The following is a 17,846-nucleotide window of genomic DNA, read 5'->3' on the forward strand; positions in this document are numbered from 1 at the left end:
ATCACATTTTCCTTTTGCTTCCAATAAACTGTAATATATTGAATTTCCAGTACATTAGTGAAAAAGTTATGGTAACAACAGCCCTGGAATTGTATCTATACATCTTTGCATCCTCTTTATAACTGTACGCTTCAAGATACACATTCCATTCATTTCTCTAGCCATTGAAATTCCAAAAGCTAGCCCTTTGGGTTCTGGCCATGGTTAAAAGGAAAGCAGCTGAACTTTACATTCTTCATTAAATCTATGCTGCTCTCTTTAATTTGCAAGTTTAGGAGCTGAACATAAACATCCGTTATTGGTATTTGAGAGACAGGCATTAGGATAAATGTGAAGAATAACAAATCCCCTCCGCCTGGGAGCCAGAATCTGACAAGACTTGAATTACTGGAACATTGCTCACTCACTCCAGTATGTAACTGGGAACCGTCCCTAGAAGCCACTAGCAGCTCAGCTGAGAGGGAGAGAAGACGCTGTAAGTGTCTTGAGCATGACTTTGGTGCCATGTATATAATGCAGTTACTACTTTACCTTGTAATGATGCATTTCTGCTGCTTTCTTTGATATATTGTATGGAATACTGTTCTGATTAGGATGTGAAATATTTGGACATGTCTGTATGTAGAAACGTAAACTGTTTCTGAGCTGTGAGGAGGACATCTAGATGAAATGCAGCACTTTTTGTTTGGTCTGTACTATGACATGATTGTACAATTTGTCCTTCAGGCCAGGGTTCCTCAACTCCGGTCCTCAGGGCCCACCTGCCGGTCATGTTTTCAGGCTTTCCTTAGCATTGAGAAGGTGATATAATTAGTGTCAGTAGTGCATCAGGACTTACCACAGGTATTCATTGTGAGGGATATTCTCAAATTGTAACGGTAGGTGGGCCTTGAGGACTGGAGTTGAGGAACACTGCTTTAGGCAACATACAGAGTTTGAGAAGCTCATCTCACATTTATGGTTCCGTACAACATACCTACAATTTTTTGAAACGTCCTTATGCTAAATGTTGATATTTAGTTATGTGACTTTTTTTTTTCTCATAAATCTACCAGGGATACTTAATCTGGATTAGCTGGAATGTAGACTATAGAGTATTTTAATAACATTCATAATGTTCACTATGGTAATCATCTCCTATGACTGGGGTCAGCAACCTTCGGCAACCCAGGTGTGGTAAAACTGCAACTCCCAGCATGCAAACTTGCGTGGCTGTTCTCAGAACTCACATAGAAGTGAGTGGGGCATGCTGGGAGTTGTAGTTTCACAACAGCTGGAGTGTCGGAGGTTGCTGATACCTGTCCTAGGATGGAAGCATTGCACAGATACCTTTATGGTGGGTTTGAATGTTCTAGATGGAAGATGGATCCACCAAAATAGATTATATATTGTTTATACACAATGAATAATATTGTTTGACGTGAAATGCTTCATTATCTCATGAGCAGTGCTTGAGTTTGCAAATTTTGGTGTGCTTTGTTCTAATTCAATGGATTTTGTCACCAGGCACCGCAATGTAAATGATCATTATGTGTAATCCCCTAATGGTTAAAACTGGCTTCTGTAGTGTCCACATGGGATGGACCTTAACCTATATGTAAATTACTTGTCACAACCAGGGGCATAGGCATAACTACCAGGGTAGCAGGCATGACATCTGTTACCGAAGGACTGAAGGTGGTCATGGTGGTTATGGGGCCCCATTCCAAGTCTTGCTATGGGGCCCCATTGGGTCCTTGTTACGCCCTTGCCCAGAGGCATCACTAGAGGTGCTGCTGGGGGTATCTATATACAGGACTGGTGTAATGAACTGAATCTTTTTCCCAGGTAAAATAAAACATAGCCATGACTTGGGCTCCAGCCCCAATGAGCCATCTTGGCCATTCAGGAGCACTAGAATTCATTATATATATAGACTTGTGAAGACCAGAGTGCACTAAAAGTGGGTGCTTTGTGGTTTATTCAACTATTTACAGATATTAATGTTTTAATAGGTCAAGAGTATATTACTATGTAATATAACATTTGGACATATTGATTATCATGTTTATTGGTAGAATGTTGGTAACATTTTAGCAGTCCACCATAAAATATGAGACAGCTTGTTTGAATTTGTATTTAATCCTGGTCTATAGGGTCATGGACTGAATGGCTGATCTGATTCAATTACTGAACATACTAGAGGTGCCACTGTAGTTGCCATCTAAGTGGTCTCCTAATAGTCCATTGAGATGCAGATAGAGATCTCTTCCAGCCAAATGGTGCTCATTCTCCTGGACAGATGTACAGATTTCAGTGTACTAATACAGTTCTTTCAGAGTTTACTGAGATTAGATGTTACCAGGTAGTGTCAGTAATTTATAATGCAACACGTTTTGCATCTCAAGCTGTAGCTCATGCACGGTGAGGACTGTAAATGGAACACATTTGAATGAGACACATTTGCATCTGAAGTGTAGTATACCATACTTGTGCCATCTGGACAGCAGATGTGTAACCATGTAGATGAATGCTTGGCAGAGTTTGCAGGGAAATACGTTTTAATCTGAATACAGAACATGGTCCCCCTGGTTTACTTGCTAGACTTCAGCTTGCTTGGAATGTGCCCTCAATATTCATTCTTTCATATAGTACATGATGTTAGATGTACTAGTGCTTAGAAAACAACATACACCAGAAGAATATGGATGAACAAGAACTTGTTGCAGTTTTTCAGTGGGTACTATACACATGAGCATGCAGTCTTTTTACCAAAAAATGTACAACCAACAAGCGAGCCAAACAGATACAATATCAATCCATATACAAGATAGAAAGAAATTAAGATTTTAAATACTCTTTGCTTAATAACATCAAATTCCACCAACAGATTTCCAGCAGGACTTTGGCATTAAAACAAACAAATGAAAGAAAACCTTATTTTACATCTTTGATAGCTTCTCATTTAAAGCTATACAGACCCAATGCGTCTCACCGCTGAGTTAAGGAGGTTGTCTCACTTCAGCAAATAGCATTTATTAAGTAGAGGAAGTTAATACAAGGCACTTGCTAATGTATTGTGATTGTCCATATTGCCTCTTTTGCTGGCTTAATTCATATTCCCATCACATTATACATTGCTCGTTTCCATGGTTACGATCCCCCTGCAATCCATCAGTGGTGGCCGTGCTTGCACAATGTAGAATAAAGCATCGGCCTATGTGCGCTCTCATGGTCCCGTACCACCAGAGAGGCCGTCACTTTTTTCTATAGTGTGCAAACACTGCCACCACTGATGGATTGCAGGGTGGTCGTAACCATGGAAACGAGCAGTGTATAATGTGATGGAAAAATGAATCCAGCTAACAAAGGAAGCAATATGGATAATAACAATATATTAGTAAGTGTCGGGTATTAACATTCTCTACATGATAAATACCACTTGCCGAAGTGAGACAACTCCTTTTAGTCCCAGTATAAGCAATCCTCTTGTGATTGAAAAATCAGCAGCTCACCTCTTTCTCTTATCCTGAGGGTCTGTTACAGTGTATCAGTGCATATGAATGTTACCAGCATAGAGTTTAGAAAGTTTAGAGAGCATTGCCTACACTGTGGGTACACCTGTATTTAATTCCTAGCTGAGAGTAGGAATAGCTATGTACCGGTGTTCAGCCTCTAGATGTAAACAAGAATGTTTACCCATTGACAACAAGCAAAGATATTGAAATCCATGGAGTTGGAATCCTAAAGTATGTTAGTTGCAGAACTTTTCATTGCACAATGATTAAGATGTATTTACCGTATTTTTGCTTTATAAGACGCACTTTTTCCCCCCAAAAGTGTGAAGGGAGGAGGCGGGGACACTCATGGCGGGGCCCGGTGCAGTGACTCTACTCCAGTGTTTCTCAAATAGTGGGGCGCACCCCCCAGGGGGGGCGCCAGGCTCCGTAGAGGGGGTCTCGCAATGTAATATGCGGCAGGGAGATGAGCGCTTCCATTGTGGAAGCGCTCATCTCCCTTCCTCTGATCAGAGGCCGGCGCAGGCGCTGAGGGACTGGGAGGAGGAGCTGGGGGCCGGGAATAGCGGCGGGGCGGTGCAGTCAGTGTACTATAGCCCCGCCCCGCCGCTCCGGTATAGCAATATAAAATATCTTATTCAATTAAAATGTATTAGATATGCCCCCTCACTCCTAAATTCCTAGTACCTTACATCCTATTCCTAGGTTCTGTAATGCCGGCAGGTCGGGCGGGCGGCAGCGTAACTCCCTGGTGTCACGTGCCTGCACTGCCTACTTTATGAATGAAGCAGGCGGCGCAGACAAGTGACGTCAGTGAGTGACGCGCCGGCCGCCCGCCCGCCCGGCCTGCCGCAATTGTACAGAACCTAGGAATAGGATGTAAGGTACTATTAGGAATTTAGGAGTGAGGGGGCATATCTAATACATTTTAATTGAATAAGACATTTTATATTTGAATACTGGGGGGCGGCGGCGGCGGCAGCGTTTAGGCTGATCCGTGGATGGCACAGTTAAGGGGTGGGGGGGTCTGTGGATGGCACAGTTATGGGGTGGGGGGGTCTGTGGATGGCACAGTTATGGGGTGGGGGGTCTGTGGATGGCACATATATAACAGTGCCAGCCACAGATCCCCCACCCCATAACAGTGCTATCCACAGATCCCCCCTGTAACAGTGCCACCCACAGATCCCCCCTGTAACAGTGCCACCCACAGATCCCCCCTGTAACAGTGCCACCCACAGATCCTCCCTGTAACAGTGCCATCCACAGATCCCCCCTGTAACAGTGTCCGTCATCCACAGATCCCCCCGTAACAGTGTCCGTCATCCACAGATCCCCCCATAACAGTGTCCGTCATCCACAGATCCCCCCATAACAGTGTCCGTCATCCACAGATCCCCCCCATAACAGTGTCCATCATCCACAGACCCCCCATAACAGTGTCCGTCATCCACAGATCCCCCCCATAAGTGTCCGTCATCCACAGATCCCCCCCATAACAGTGTCCGTCATCCACAGATCCCCCCATAACAGTGTCCGTCATCCACAGATCCCCCCCATAACAGTGTCCGTCATCCACAGATCCCCCCCCATAACAGTGTCAGTCATCCACAGATCCCCCCCATAACAGTGTCCGTCATCCACAGATCCCCCCATAACAGTGTCCGTCATCCACAGATCCCCCCATAACAGTGTCCGTCATCCACAGATCCCCCCATAACAGTGTCCGTCATCCACATATCCCCAGTAATAGTGCCACCCACAGACCACCATTAGTTCCAAACCCACCAAAAGCACACCTTTTGGTTAAAAATATTTTTGTTGTAAATTGATCCACATTTCTTTCTTTTTTTATTCTCTTATACGTTACAGTGTTATGTAGAGGTGTACTTATTAATTATAACAATTTTATAGACAAATGATACTATTTACAGTCGTGCGGAGGGCGCAAAATGTTTTCTTCTTCCTAGGGGGGGCATGACAGAAAATAATTGAGAAGCACCGCTCTACTCTAATACACCGGGCCCCGCAACTGTTAAACATTCAATCTGATCTCTATACCTAATTGTATACACGCTGTACGGTACTTACTGTAGTACCGGAAGTATAACATTAAGACGGCGCAGCGCCTGCCGCAGCTCTCTCCTCATGCGCCACCTGCCCCAGCTCCCTCTGTCATGCGGCGCCTGCCCCGGCTCCCTCTGTCATGCGCCGCCTGCCCCGGCTCCCTCTGTCATGCGCCGCCTGCCTGTTCATTCATAAAGTGAGATAAGCAGGCAGGCGGCGCATGAGGAGGGATCTGGGGCAGGCGGCGCATCAGGAGGGAGCTGCGACAGGCGGCGCATGACCGAGGGAGATGCCGGTCTGTGCCGTCTTAATGTTATACTTCCGGTACTACAGTAAGTACCGTACAGCGTGTATACAATTAGATATAGAGATCAGATTGAATGTTTAACAGTTGCGGGGCCCGGTGTATTAGAGTAGAGTCACTGCACCGGGCCCCATCATGAGTGTCCCCGCCTCCTCCCTCCACACTGATCCATCTGATGGGGGATCTGTAGATGACACTTATGGGGATCTGTGGATGACATAAGTGTCATCCATAGAGCCTCATAAGTGTCATCCACAGATCCCCCATCAGTGTAATGCACAGATCTCCCCTCAGTGTCATCCACAGAGCCCCATAAGTCTCATCCACAGATCCCCCATCAGTGTCATCCACAGAGCCCCCATCAGTGTCATTCACAGAGCCCCCATCAGTGTCATCCACAGAGCCCCCCTCAGTGTCATCCACAGAGCCCCCCTCAGTGTCATCCACAGAGCCCCCCTCAGTGTCATCCACAGAGCCCCCCTCAGTGTCATCCACAGAACCCCCCTCAGTGTCATCCACAGATCCCCCATCAGTGTAATGCACAGATCTCCCCTCAGTGTCATCCACAGAGCCCCATAAGTGTCATCCACAGATCCCCCATCAGTGTCATCCACAGAGCCCCCATCAGTGTCATCAACAGAGCCCCCCTCAGTGTCATCCACAGAGCCCCCCTAAGTGTCATCCACAGAGCCCCCCTCAGTGTCATCCACAGAGCCCCCCTCAGTGTCATCCACAGAGCCCCCCTCAGTGTCATCCACAGAGCCCCCCCTCAGTGTCATCCACAGAGCCCCCCTCAGTGTCATCCACAGAGCCCCCCTCAGTGTCATCCACAGAGCCCCATAAGTGTCATCCACAGATCCCCCCTCAGTGTCATCCACAGAGCCCCATAAGTGTCATCCACAGATCCCCATAAGTGTCATCCACAGATCCCCCATAAGTGTCATCCACAGATCCCCCATAAGTGTCATCCACAGATCCCCCATAAGTGTCATCCACAGATCCCCCCTCAGTGTCATCCACAGAGCCCCATAAGTGTCATCCACAGATCCCCATAAGTGTCATCCACAGATCCCCCATAAGTGTCATCCACAGATCCCCCATAAGTGTCATCCACAGATCCCCCATAAGTGTCATCCACAGATCCCCCATAAGTGTCATCCACAGATCCCCCATAAGTGTCATCCACAGATCCCCCATCAGTGTCATCCACAGAGCCCCATAAGTGTCATCCACAGATCCCCCCTCAGTGTCATTCACAGATCCCCCCATAACAGTGCGTCATCCACAGATCCCCATAACAGTGCGTCATCCACAGACCACCATTAGTTCAAAACCTACCAAAAGCACACCTTTTGGTTCAAAATATTTTTTTCTTATTTTCCTCCTCAAAAACCTAGGTGTGTCTTATCATCAGGTGCGTCTTATAAAGCGAAAAATACGGTACTTAAAAAATGAAAACCCAGCAGTCTTTTGACAATTCAGAATTAAAAATTTCATTTTACAGCTGATAGGGGATTCAATATTAAAATGTACTTTATCTCCAGACAAAAAAATATCTCTTTGTCCTGCCTCCCTCCCCTTCAAGATTCCCTTCCCCTATTTTTATTTAAAACTTGGGTGCAGCATTGTGTACTGCAAATGGCCTTGTCATCAGCCACTTGTGAATCTGCATGTCAAACTTGCTAGACTTTTTATGTCAGATGTCGAGAGAAATTTCTATGACTGAAAATATGTTATATTTGCCTGAAAGGAGTCATTTCTATAACCTGTGCATAGATTTCTGTAAGCTCCATTCAGATGAATGGGATAGTTGTCTGCAATAGATCTTTTATATGTGTATATTCACCCTAATACAGTTTCCTAGGCATCTCATGACAGTGCCACTCAGCAGCCATGAAATGGAGAAAAGTAGGCAAAGTAATACAACTCTGAAGGATGGAAAATGAGACTAATGTTAAGCAATACATTTTGATTTTTTTGCACAGCATAACACTTAAGAAATGATCAGTTATGTATATAGTAATCAGCAGGAACAAACAAAAATAAAATAAACATAATGACTTTAATGGGCTCTGTCCTCTCCACAAACTTTGCATAAACCAATAGTACAAGTGAATATAGGAAACTTTGTAATATATCTTATTAGAGAAAAATTCTGTTTATCCACTAATAAGCTACTTCTCCTCCCCCGGAATCCTGCTCTGATCAGTCGCTATCCATTATTACTCAAATCCACTTGAGGGATTAGAAGGATTATCAGCTCACTAAGGGATCAGGTTATATGCTGGCAGAAGTCGTCTATGGAGAGAGAAGTGTCAGGAAAAAGCAGCTGCAGAGTAAGGGCTCATTCACACAGCCGTATGAACGGATCCGCACCCGACCAATTTTGCGAAAGGTCTGTGGATCCATTCATTTCTATGGGCCCTCAAAAGATGCGGACAGCACACCGTGTGCTGTCCGCATCTGTTATTTCATACCGCGGTTCCGCAGAAAAGATAGAACATGTCCTATACTTGTCCGTGGACAAGAATAGGCATTTTCTATTATGGTTGCGGCCATGTGCGGTCCACAAATTGCGGAACGCACATGGCCAGTATCCGTGTTTTGCGGATCCGCAAAGCACTACGGCCATCAGAATGGGCCCTAAGAAAGAATTATAAAAGATACTGCTGCTGCTTCAAGTAGGTTTTCTATCTCACCCCAATGCTTGATTCACAGCTACACTGTTCATTACTGCTGTATTATATCTCTATGCTGTTAGGGGAGCAAGATGTTAGGGGAGCAAGATGTATTCTTCTCTATGTGTGTAGTGTATGGAAGAAATCATATCTAGTCTCTACACACTAGACGAGGGAAAATTAACATTTAGAGATGGAGCCTGCAGAGCGGTAACTTCTGAAAAATACAAGATACAAGTAATATATTAATGCTGCTACTCCTCACGTACTCATACATGGCAGCTTATTCTGAAATGTCAACAAGTATGTTTTAACATGCAATGCTAACCCACACGTAAAGGGTTTTTTGAAACTTTTTAACTGATCACCTATCCTCTTGATAGGTCATCAGTATCTGATCTAAAGGAGTCTGACACCTGGGAATCCCTACAGATCAACAGTTTTTTGAGAAGGCACTGGTGCGCTTACAGCTTCTCACAGCTTACCTAGCACAGAACCGTACATTGCAGCTTAGCCCCATTCACTTGAATTGGAGATGAGCCGCGCCTAGGCCATGTGACTGATGAACACAACCTCAGTAGCCTAGGGATAGGAGCACCGAAGCCTTCTCAAACAGCTGATTGGCAGAGGTCCTAGGTGTCGGACCTCCACCGATCAGATACTGATGACTAATTTAAAGGATAGGTTTACAGTTAAAAAGTCTCAGAAAACCCCCTTCAAGAATTTACTATTATAAAACATAGCAATGGCAAAATGTAAAACTAGGGGAATACTGATATCAATAGCTAACATTAACAACAGGGTAATAAAGGAGTTAATGTGATACAGGGAGACTGCATGACTTCCTCTTTTGGGTCAGTGAGAACTTTTTCTCCCCATGAGACAAACTTGACCACAAGTGTCCAGAGGGCTATGTTTTGCCTTCCTTTGGATCAAGGAGTTAGAGGTCTGAGAAAGGTTGATCTTAGAGTACATGTGTCTTTTTACAACCCATGTAACAATATAAAACTGCTGATTGCCTGCTTATTCCATAACTTAGAAATAGTTTTATTCTTTTTATCAGGAAATCTAGATAGAAGTCTGATAAGAAGTATGCACATTTTTATGGATTTTTTCTAAAATAGAATTTGGAAAACAGGACGGAGTTGGAGGAGGGAGAGAAAAGGGGAAGGGGGATAAACTATTCCTTTGAGGTTTGTGGTTTATTTAGCTATTCGTTCCTTGTTTGTTTTTCAAATATCTTTCATACAATTTCTATAATGTTTTGCTTGGAAGTTGCAGTTAGTCTACTCCACTTGAAGAACCCATAGATGTACAGTTATTTTGCTGCTTAATATATTAAGCTCACATGGATTGCTTCTTAACCCTTTAATGCATTAATATATACAGTATTTGGGACAGACATAGAATGGGTCTGTCATCATTATGGAACTTCAAGTAGTATATTGGCTCATTTATTCAATGTTGTACAGTATATGCCATAAGCACAAAAACAGCATGGAGGTGTAGATTTTTGAGCAATTTTTGCTACAGTAAATCTGTGGGATTGAACCAGACTGGCTAGCCTTCACTTCCTATGTGCATCAACGAGCCTTCATTCCCATCATCACTACACACTGGGAACACTCTCAGACTGTTACAGTGGTGGCTTGCAGTCACCACTGTTCTGTTACCTTGCCAGACAGCCTGGACCTGTCTTTCACTGTCTTCTTCCTGGCTGGTCTGGCCACCAGATCTGTTCCGTCCCTCCACGCATGCTGTGGCCTCCTTGTTGGCAAGGCCTCTTCTGTTCTGCCCACAGGGCATCTGCACCCCCCTCCTCTGGCTCCTGAAAGGCCAGTGCGCACATACCCACCCTAATCTTCACCAGACAATGGCTGGCAATCTTGTGGTACTTAAGTAGGCACCTTCTTCTGTTGGAGAGGGCCTGAGCAATAGGTGTTCTATCATGCTAGTATCATGCAAAGCTGTCTGTTTTATTGTCTGTTCATGTACCAACTTTCTGTCCATTTACTGGATTTTGACCCTCCATTGTCTGACCTGACCTCTGTATTATCCTATCGCTGCTTGCCGTGACCTTAGAGCATTTACAGTATGGCATGTACTCTTCCTGTCCTGACCTTGGCCTGTCCAAGACTATGATCCTGCCTGACCAATCGGTACCCTGCGCTGGTGTCTCTGACCCCCACAGAGACTACTCCAGGAGGTAGCAGCCTGGCGGTTCCCCTGCAGCAAAGTCCAGATCCCTGTACAAGGGTGAAAGGGTGAATACCAGGAGACTGCCAGCATAAATCCCTTAGGATTGCCCTAAAGTCAAATCTGTTGGTTAACACAGTGGTTTCCCGCCTACACCCATAATACAGACCTTTAATTATTGAGATGCTCCGAGCTACTCATCTATAACAGTTTGGCTCAGTAATAATCACTCATATCTGTACACTTGGCAAATTTTCCTACAGTACTTCCATCTCCTCAACTTGAAAAACGAATTGTTTAGTTGTTGCCTGTTATCCCACCTCTTGACAGATATGGTCATGACATAATCAATGTAATTCACCGGTCAGTGGTTTTAATGCTATAGCTGATTGGCACATATAAATATTACCATAGTGTGCTCACATAGCAGAGCAGAATGGTCAGATAAGCAGAACTATAAAGTGGCCAGATTTAATAGTGCATATAATGCCTACATAATAGCAACCAAATATTTAGTGTCATGCAAGATGATAGTATCATACATTATCCAGATAAATAGTCAGTGGCATATAGGTCTTATCAACCTCATATACAGTAGGTCCATTTGTGCCAAAGAGTGCCCATACTTGCCATGCCTATTTCCCTTTATTCCATACAGTGCCTCCTCCTTATTGCCATACACCGTCTTTTTACTGCCCTTCTCTACCCACGTAGTTCCATATAGTACCACCTTATAGCTAATATCCTTTACTGAAAGCATCAATTTAGTGCAATACAGTAACCACAGTTTCTGTTTAATGTTAAATGCTTGAGGGACCCTGATAGAAGTTGCTGGGTCTGAAGGAACAGCTTGTTTTCAGTTGTCATACTGGTAGTTTCCTTCATGTTCTTATTCCATATTAGAAGTCTATGCATGTTTCCTGTGTCACATCCTTTTTTTCTTAGTTCTTTATATGTAACATTTGGAGGGAGCATCGTAAAGGAATTATGTCATGTATCATTTTTCTGCCAGTTAGAGATATGCCCACCATGGGCCACAGACACAATAAACTGGAGGGGATTCATTGCCTTCTGTGGGAGAGTTTTCTAGGCATTCTCTGTAACCCATAGAAGGAGCAGATAAGCTTTGACAATCACCTACTGTGAATGTTGGATCCTGTGTTGTCTATATATAGATGATATCTGTAATCTTGTCTGTGATGATAATAAGATGACTGCTGGAAAAGTGATCTGTACAAACAAGTGGTGCTTATTATTAGACTTAGTAGCCAGTGTGAAAACTGCAGGATTTTAGGATTTTTTTTTAAAATATAGTGACATGTAAAATTAGATATAACATCGCCATAAATTCTTTAAAAATGCATAGAAGAATAGATCATTTTCTGATGACACATTCCTTTAAATTGAGAAAGCTATGGCAGTGAGTTTTATTAGACTTAAGTCATACTAAAGCCTTTCAATTGCATACCGAACCCTCAGAAGAATACAAAAAACAACTACTATAGCTTTCAGTACTTCTCTTCCTTGTACCATGTCCATTCAGTTGTAGGCATCTACCCTCAGAACAGTAATGTTGGACCATTCCAAGAAATGACCCAACAATGCCCTTCATTTGCAAACTTTTATATTTTCTTCGCTCTAAGGCTATGTCCACATCTGCGGTTGGAATTCTTGTATTTTTTTTCTGGCAAAATACCATAACTGTTGTATCTGTCGTATACCAGAAACGCCGACATGTGAGAAATCCCAATCACTATATAATGGGGTATGCCGGGTTTCTGATATAAATACCGGATTTTTGTCTGGAAAAATTCTGCTGCATAGCGGTATTTATGCAGAAAACACAGCAGATCCCATTGTGGTTAATGGGATTCTTCAGGTGCCAATGGTCTCTGGTATATGCCGGATAGGGAAATTCTGGTATTCCGTACCTGTGCTTGAACCAGAATATCAACCGCAGATGTGGTCATAGCCTAGATATTGTTTTATAACAACACTGTGCGTGCACTGTGGCTGTCCTAGAATATGTCAGATTACATACTTAAAAACTGTTTACAACTGGTCATTTATTGTGGAGTATACATGGTACATGAGGTACTAAAGGACATTAAAGAAAAAAGTTAAATCTGAGTTAGAGGGTTGTTTCTCTGGTTAGCAGAAGTAAAGACTAAATAAAAGTACAGAAAAATAACTGACATAACTCTATAGCAAAAGAAATGATTAATAAGTAATTATTTGGCTAGTTAATATTCCAACATGTTTGGACGATCCCCAATCTCAAAACTGAGATAGTGATACAGACTATGCAGGTATTGCTCTGGTGCATAAGGACACATAAGAAGAAGCCTTCCACAAACTGCTTTGGCTTTGGCATTGCCCAGACACTGTGGCTCAGCAATGTGTTTGTGCTCATCATCAAGCACTTCCAAAAAAGAACTCCACATGCAATACTGTCTTTATATAGAAACACTTGTTCCTTTCACATACTGCTTTTCTGTGCCAAATGTTTTTATCTGTGCACAACAAGCTGTTCTTCTCTTAAAGAGGATACGGCGTATTAAAATAAACCTCTAAATTTCCATTTTTGCACAGTAAATAGATTTGTCTTTATCAAAATGAAACTGCAAAAAATTGCTTGTGCAATTTTTATCTATTATTATTGAATGTTCTTCAATTGAGTAATGAGATACTGTTACAAGAGGATGTCTGAGGTTTCTGAAAAGTGCTTCTTGCAAGGTTTCACTATTTGAATCACTCACAGACTCCAGGTAAATGACATGCAGAATGGAGGATGATAATACTCATCACATGTGGTAGAACTTCTGTAAGTTACACACATTTTGGTTACATTTTCTACAAATGATAAAGAGAACATATGGGGCAGATTTTGGAAATGATGGGTAGGTTAAAGGGTCAAAACATAAATAATAGAGATAGGGACTCTATTTATGAACAATTTGTCATGGCTAGAATGGTAATTGCTAGAAAATGGATGATGCCTAAACCCCCCGTAGATCAGTGGAAAAACAGGTACCGTAAATAAAGCCTATATTGGTGATTGTTGAGCCAATCGTCGCTTACGAGCGTTCATATGAATGTGTCGGCAGATAAGAACCATTTGGTCCATCTAGTCTGCCCAATAATCACAATTTGCTGCCGGCAACAAACTGGATAGCATGCGGACGAGTGATGGCATAACGATCGCTCCTCCCCATGCTGTGGAGGAGATCGCTGCGTGTAATAATTAGTGTTGAGCGCGAATATTCGAATTGCGAATTTTTTTCTCGAATATCGCAATTTCGAGATTTCGCGAATATTTAGAATATCGTTCTATATATTCGCGAATTCGAATATTCGTTTTTTTTTTTATTATTATATTTTTTTCTTTCCCACTTCTCTAAAGTTGTTCTTACCTGTCCTTTGGATTCCTGGCTTCCTGGCTGCTCCAGTCAGTGGCGTTTTCAACTTACTGCTATATTCCATATTAGCTAAATTACAATCTAATCTATATGTGTATTTTACGAAATTTCGCAAATTGCGATGCGAGTAATATAACACGAAATAATCGCATGAAGATTTCAATTTAGCACTGCTATATTCCATATTCTAGCCTAATATGGAATATAGCAGTTCTAAGTTAGCACTGCTATATTCCATACTAGGCTAGAATATGGAATATAGCAGTGCTAAGTTGAAATCTTCATGCGATTATTTCGTGTTATATTACTCGCATCGCAATTTCGGCTTTTGCAAATGTTCTTAATATTGCTCTAACTTCGTCTTTTAGAATATTACGAATATTCTAAAAGACGAAGTTAGAGCAATATTACGAAATTTCGTAAAATACACATAGATTGTATTTAAGCTAATATACTGCTATAGTAATATTTTTTAAAAGTGTACATATTTTACAAAACTTAAGTTCAGAAGAGGCAAAAAATAATTAGAGGGAAAAAAAGGGATTATAGCACTATATTAGCTAAATTACAATCTATATGTGTATTTTACGAAATTTCGTAATATTGCTCTAACTTCGTCTTTTAGAATATTCGTAATATTCTAAGAGACGAAGTTAGAGCAATCACGAAATTTCGTAAAATACACATATTAGCCTAGCCATAGTCAATTAGCATAGGAATGTTTCCTTATACTATCAAGATAAATAATCGCAATACGCGAAAAAAAATTCGTATATTATTCGCGATAATTGGAATAATTACGAATATTCGATTTCGACGAATATAACACGAATATTCATTCGAATATTCGCGAAATATCGCGAAATCGAATATGGCACCTCCCGCTCATCACTAGTAATAATAGTGGTCTCCTCCGCTAGGTGGCAGGCGACTGCCGGGAAGAATTGCTTCCTTACCAACAATCGCTAGCAGAACCGGGCTGTCTAATACAGTGTGGTGTCAAGAGCCAGTGGGTTCCTCTGACACCACACTTAGTTAGCATGGCCCAGGAACTCTGTGCCCTCACCTGTCCTGAACCTGTCTATTTCTTTTTCTGCTCCTTCTGCTTGGGAAGTAATATATGCTGATGGCTCTGCTCCGCTTTTCAGCAAGGACGAGCTTATTGAGGACAGTCAGCAGCGACTGCCCAGACCAGATTTACTCTGGGTTCACACCTGAGCTTACCCGATAAGCCCTGTTTACAAGCGTGTTTATAGGGCATTTACATACGTGCGAGGAAACAAGTAAACGCCCAATGTTGCGTGTTCCCGCTAAGTCTATATGCGGGAACGCGCGACAATACGCCCCAAAGAAGCTCAATACGCCCCAAAGAAGCTGTCGCTGGAGGACGTCAGCATGGTTTGCTGCATCTACCAGTGGCCTGCACCCCTTCTCCAGCAGTCAAGGTTCCACCACCTCAGCAGAAGGGAGCTGTGTTTCCTTCCCATTGTCTACTGGTCCTGATTTTCCTCCTACTCCTAATCACGCATTTTGCCACGCATTTCTCCCAATCTGCCAGAAGAACCAAAAAATGAACATAACGGATCCTGTCTTTGGAGCATGTATAAGGCCTTTATCACATGGTCAGTATTTTGCATCAGGATTTGATCATGATTTGAAAGACAAAAGCAGGAGTGGGTCCAAAACACACAAGACATGCAAAAGTTTCTATCACATGTTATCTCTGTTTTGGACCCTTACCAATACTGATCAAATACTGATGCAAGAAATTGACTGTGTGATAGAGGCCATTAAAGTCCTGCATGCAGGACTTCTTTTCCATCTGAGTAAAACTGATGTCAGACTGAAATGACCAAAACTCATGTAAATTGAGCATGAGGCCTCTATCACACAGTCAGTATTTTGCATCAGGATTTCATCAGGATTTGGAAGACAAAAGCAGGAGTGGGTCCAAAACACAGAAGATATACACATTTCATTCATGTGTCCTCTCTATTTTGGACCCACTTCTATTTTTGCCTTACTAATACTGATCAATTACTTACCAAATACTGACCGTGTAAATACGGGTGGTCAAAAGACAGGATTCATTTTTTTGGGGTTGTTCTTCTGACGGATTAGACGAAGATAAACATTGGCATTAAAACAAAAAAACTCACTGCTGCCACCCTCCCTACTCTGGTATGGGGCCACTACTTGTATCAGTAGGTAACAGAACAGGTTCTTTAACAATCTATGTGGAAACAGCAGAGGGTGTAAAATGAGACAGCTCCTTCACTCTATAGTACAATCTTGGGCCACTGCATGGTTAAGTACATTATTAATTCGGAATGATGCAAATTATTTTGAAAAATCTGGTGAAGCGTCCAAATCGAATTTATGAAAACTTTGCTTATCTCTAATGCTGATTTTATGTTTATATAGTGGGGCAAAATATAGGGGGGGATTTATCCCGAGGGAAATCAGTTGTCCTTTAGTCTGCATTGTAAATGCATCAAATGGTGCACGTTGTTTGTTAAATTTGATTCATCTTTAGGTTATGGCTACACAGCGATATGTGTCACACAACAAGAAAGTCACACAACATTTCAAGTAATGTATTTTAATGGTATCACAATGCACTTGCTGATACGGCAGTCACAAGAAATCCATCCCAGTTAGACTTTTTTGCGACTGTCCCACAATTGAAGTACAGTGGGGTAGATTTATCAAACTGGTGTAAAGGAAAACTGGCTTAGTTGCCCATATCATATTCCACCTTTCATTTTTGAGAGCTCCTTTGGAAAATGAAAGGCGAAATCTAAGCCAGTTTTCCTTTGCATGAGTTTTGATAAATCTCTCACATTATGTGTAGCCATACCCTTTTGTGTCACGCAACACATGTCACCGTGTAGCTGTACCTTTAAACCTAACAATTTAGTTTAGAGATGTTACTCCAGTTTTCTACGCTACCCTCCTACTGGGGTGGCTTTGGGACTTTTTTTTGCAGTCATAACTCTGTAGTTAAATTCATTCACAGAGCTAACTATGCCCACCTTCCCACCTACTTTTCAAAACTGGAATGAGTGGTGTAAAAATGCAAAATAAAGTCACAACATTTTGCGACTTTTTGAAGACAGAATTTTTTAAGTGCAGGGCTTGATACATTCTCCTATAGGGTGGCCATTCAATTTAATAGGCAACCATTTCACACTGCAGTCCTCGTGTGCTGGCCTACCCCTGGTCATAGCCTTAAGCTTAGCCATAGCTAATAGAGGGAGTCCTTCTACTATACTTACACTACCTAAAGCATTGGTGGCAAACCTATGGCACGGGTGCCAGAGGCAGCACTCAGAGACCTCACTCCCTGGAAAAAGTCTATGGTGTACCTATATGCCTTACACTTTTGCTGTCATTCATCAGCGCAGGGCGCACTATGAACAGTACATTGAATTTCTGCAGGCTATTTTAGCTAAATGATAAAGTACATGGAAGATAGACTATATTGGACTGTAGTATTCAGGTTAAATTGCTGCGTTGGCACTTTGTGATAAATAAGTGGGTTTTGGGTTGCAGTTTAGGCACTCGGTCTATAAAAGATTCGTCATCACTGATCTAAAGGGTCTAGTTTTTCTTTTCTAGGTCTCCCCTGCTTTCATGCTCTAGCTACATTAAATTCTGTATATAATATAATAATCTAATGATT

At 42.3% G+C, this 17,846-nt stretch overlaps 1 protein-coding gene across 1 annotated transcript in view; it reads left to right on the forward strand.

Moving 5' to 3' along the window:
* The first annotated feature begins 312 nt into the window (after positions 1-312).
* Positions 313-17,846, forward strand: part of FHL5 (four and a half LIM domains 5) — an 83,618-nt gene continuing 66,084 nt past the window's right edge. Inside the window, exon 1 of the mRNA XM_044290167.1 lies at positions 313-475. The gene's annotated coding sequence lies outside the window, so the exon portion shown is untranslated. The remainder of the gene's footprint in view (positions 476-17,846) is intronic.

The sequence above is a fragment of the Bufo gargarizans genome, chromosome 4 (assembly GCF_014858855.1).
Source record: "Bufo gargarizans isolate SCDJY-AF-19 chromosome 4, ASM1485885v1, whole genome shotgun sequence".
In the NCBI taxonomy this organism is placed as follows: Eukaryota; Metazoa; Chordata; class Amphibia; order Anura; family Bufonidae; genus Bufo; species Bufo gargarizans.